Source organism: Serinus canaria, chromosome 1A, assembly GCF_022539315.1.
Source record: "Serinus canaria isolate serCan28SL12 chromosome 1A, serCan2020, whole genome shotgun sequence".
Classification (NCBI taxonomy): domain Eukaryota; kingdom Metazoa; phylum Chordata; class Aves; order Passeriformes; family Fringillidae; genus Serinus; species Serinus canaria.
The window spans coordinates 308-4,463 of NC_066314.1; positions in this window are offsets into that span (position 1 = coordinate 308).

Below are 4,156 nucleotides of genomic sequence, written 5' to 3' on the forward strand. Positions count from 1 at the left end.
ATATAAAAATAAAATAAATATTGTTTTAAAGGAATGTTTGGGTGTGGGGTTTTTTTTGGGTTTTTTTGGTTTTTTTGGGGGGGGTTTGTTGTTCGTTTTTTGTTTTGGTTTGGGTTTTTTTGTTCTTGGGGGGTTTTTGGTTTTTTGGGGGTTTTTTTGGTTTTTTTTTTTTGTTGTTTTTTGGGGTTTTTTTGTTTTGTTTTGATTTGTTTTGTTTTTTGGGTTTTTTTGGTTTTGTTTTTGGTGGTTGTTTTTTTTTTTTTTTGGTTTGGTTTTTTTTTGGTTGGTTTTTTGGTTTTGTTTCGTTTTGTTTCTCATTGGGTGAGAGGCAGGGTTTTATTTCTCCCGGCTTGTTTTTTGGCATTTATTTCAGAAGAGTTTTGGCAGGGGCCGCCCCCATTCTCTTCCGCCGCTTTCCCTGCCAGCAGCCTAAAGGCGCGCGGTTGCCCCCGGCTGGGGCGGGTGGCGGTGCTGCCGCCTTGTGGGCAGAGCGCGGTACTGCAGCCCTGCACCGGCAGGCAGCGCCCACGGCCGCCATATTGGGAGTGGCGTGCGGCGGGTGTCGCGGACTGGCGTGACTTTCTCAAGGTGGCGGCCGAAGGGCGGGCAAATCGAAGCGCGCCCCTCCCGGTAAGTCTGCCGCCTTGTGGACAGAGAGCGGTACTGCAGCCCCCCGAGCCAGCGCCCCGCCCCTCCCCGGGCGGGGAAAGCGACCGCAAAAAGGGCGGGAAAGTGACTTAAAATTATATATAACTGTACAAAGACATATACTTATGGATTGTAAATATAAAAATATTTAAATGTCGTTTAAAATAAATTGGAGCTTTTTTGGTTTTTATTAGGTTATAGGCTGGGATTTTTAAAATAACATAAATAGAAATAATATAAGAATATCAATCCAACTATACAAATATCTATTATATATACCGATACTTAAAAATATTTATTAGAAAATATAAGCAATAGAAATATCTTAAGAAATCGTTTTTTGTCTAAAAGGTATTCTCTAAAATATATATATAAATCTAACTAATGAAAATTATAGACACACAAGTGAATATAATTCAGAATAATAAAACTATTTCATAAATTTTAAATATACTGTAAATAAAGGGGGTCTTTGGTTTTTATTTCGTCATATTTATTTTAATTAATATAAGTACAATAGAAATGTAAATCTAAAGATAGCAATATATAAAAAATCTATAAAGATGTATAACTATAACTAAACTCTAAATTTAGATTTAAATATAAACATATGTAAGTAATATGAAGAGATTTAATATAGAATATAAATAACAATATAGGGCAAAAAATGGTAGATATCAATGTGAATATAAATATTAAAATATTTATGTAATCGATATAATAAATTATTTATATAATCTATAATTACATATAAAATATGTAAATATAGATTAAAAGAAATGGACTCTTTTTGTTTTTTGTTATAGACAGGGTTTTTATTTCAAATGATATGAAATTATATATTATTGTTATATATTTGTTAATATAAAATTATATAATCAAGATATAAATATTTATACAAATATAAAATACAAATAAATATAAATATTAGGCAGGTGTAATAAAGAATATAAATAACACTACACATTAATATACATTTAAATAGAATGTAATTAAAAAATGAAAAATATAATTTTTAAAAAATTGAATTACAATTTCAAATGAAAGGGTTCTTTTTGGCTTTTATTTGGGTAGGGGGAGGGGGTTTTTTTACATATAAGAAGTGTTACAGAAGTAAAATAACACAGAAATATATAATCAATATATAAAAACATGTATAAAAATATAGAAATAAATCTAAGTAATCGGAATAGTTGTAATATAGATTATAAATTTATATATCAATAGAAAACAATAAATATACATGTATAAATAAACGTTATACATCGATATATATTACAAATTTAGATGAATAGAAATATTTTTAAAAATTAAATGTTATTTAAAAAAAACGCTAGGGGATTTTTTTCTTATTGGGTTAGAGGTTTGCTTTTATTTAAAATATTATGAATGTAGATATTACTGTTATATATTTCTATGCATGGAAATATAAAACCAATATATAGAAATCTAGATATAGAAATATAAAATAGAAACAAATATAAATGAGGAAGAGATGTCATATAGAACACAAATAACACTATACATTAATAAACTTTTAAAATATAAATGTGACATTAAATATGTAAAAATTGAAATTAAAAAAAAATAAATACAGTTTAAAAGAAAGAGGTTCTTTTTGACTTTTATTTGGGTAGAGGCAGGAGTTTCATTTAAATAATATAAGTGTTACAGAAGTTAAAACCCTAACCAGAATATATATTCAATAAATAAATATATATATAAATATAGAAATTAATCTAAGTAAAAGGAATATATGCATTATAGAATATAAATTTATATATGAATAGAAATTATAAATACAAATGCATAAATCAACATTATACATCAAAATACATTACAAATATAAATGCGAATAGAAATATGAAAAAAAAATTAAATATTGTTTAAAAGGAATGTTTCAAGGTGGTTTTTTTTTTTTTTAGTTCCTATTGGGTTAGAGGCATGAGTTTTTTTTATTTCTCCCGGCTTGTTTTTTGGCATTTATTTCAGAGGAGTTTTGGCGGGGGCCGCCCCCGTTCTCTTTCGCCGCTTTCTCTGCCCGCAGCCCCGAGGCGCGCGGCTGCCCCCGGCTGGGGCGGGCGGCGGTGCTGCCGCCTTGTGGTCAGAGCGCGGTACTGCAGCTCGGCACGGGCAGGCAGGCCCGCGGGCGCCATGTTGGAGTGGCGTGCGGCGGGTGTCGCGGACCGGCTTGACCTTCTCAAAGTAGCGGACAAAAAGGGCGGGAAAATAAGGGCCCCGAAGTCCGTCTAAATGAACTGCCTGAACGACACCCCGACGGCCGCGAGGCTCCCACGGGATTTTTTGTGGCGTTTCAAGCGCCTCGGACGCGGGCTGTGAGCTCAGCGGCGCCTCACGCGGCCGTATTTTAATGAATTTCTGACAGGCATCTGCGTAAACGCCTCTCTCTGCAGGGGCCTTCTTTGGCGGCCATTTTGGGTGTGGCGTGTCACGAATGTCGCGGACATTCTGTGACCTTTTCAAAATGGTGGACAAAAAGGGCGGGAAAATAAGGCCCCGAGGTCCGTCTAACTAAATTGCCTGCGCGGCACCCTAATCCCGGCGCTGCTTTTGGGGGATATTTTGTGGCGTTTCAAGTGCCTCGGACGCCGGCCGTGAGCTTAGCGTCGCCTCATGCGGCCGTATTTTCATGGATTTCTAACAGGCATCTGCGTAAACGCCTCACTCTGCCAGGGTCCTCTTCGGCGGCCATGTTGGGTGTGGCGAGTCACGAATGTCGCGGACTTTCTCTGACCTTCTCGAAATGGCGGACAAAAGGGCGGGAAAATAAGGCCCCGCGGTCTGTCTAACCAGATTGCCTGCACCGCACCCCGACGCTGGCGCGCCCCGCTTGGATTTTTTTGTTGCGTTTCAAGCGCCGCGGACACGCTCTAATGGCTCAGAAGAGGGGCGGCCCGTTTTAAATTGGAGAGTTTTTCAGGCATCTGAGTAGGCGCCTCAGTCGGTCGGTGGGGGGGGCGGGGGCCTCCTCAGTCGCCATGTTGAGAGCGCCGTGTCGCGGACTCGCTTGACCTTCTCAAGGTGGCGGCATAAAGGGCGGATAAATCGAGGTGCCCCGTAAGTCTGCCACCTTGTGGGCAGAGAGCGGTACTGCAGCCCCCCGAGCCACTGCCCGGCCCGTCGCCGCCGGGGCCGGGGGGCGGGGGAAGGACGACTGCCGAGCGAGGGAAGGGCGAGGGGCGGGAGCGAGCGGCGGGTGGGGCGTTGTCCTTAAATAGAGGGGAGGGGAGAAAGGGATTCGGGAGCGCGAAGGGACGCGGTCGGTGAGAAAAATGGCGCGGAGGGGCGGCCCGGCGGGGCCGGTTTCGGCGGGCGGCGGAGGCGCGTTCGCAGCGCTCCGCGGGCCGGGGGCAGCGGGCAGGGCCGGGCGAGCGGAGTCGGAACAGGGCTGCACCCCCCGAGCCCCGGGCGCTCCCCTCTCCAGGCGGTGCAAGCGACGGCGTGCCGGAAAATCCCGGCGGGGCAGCGCCGGGCGGTGTGCAGGCGG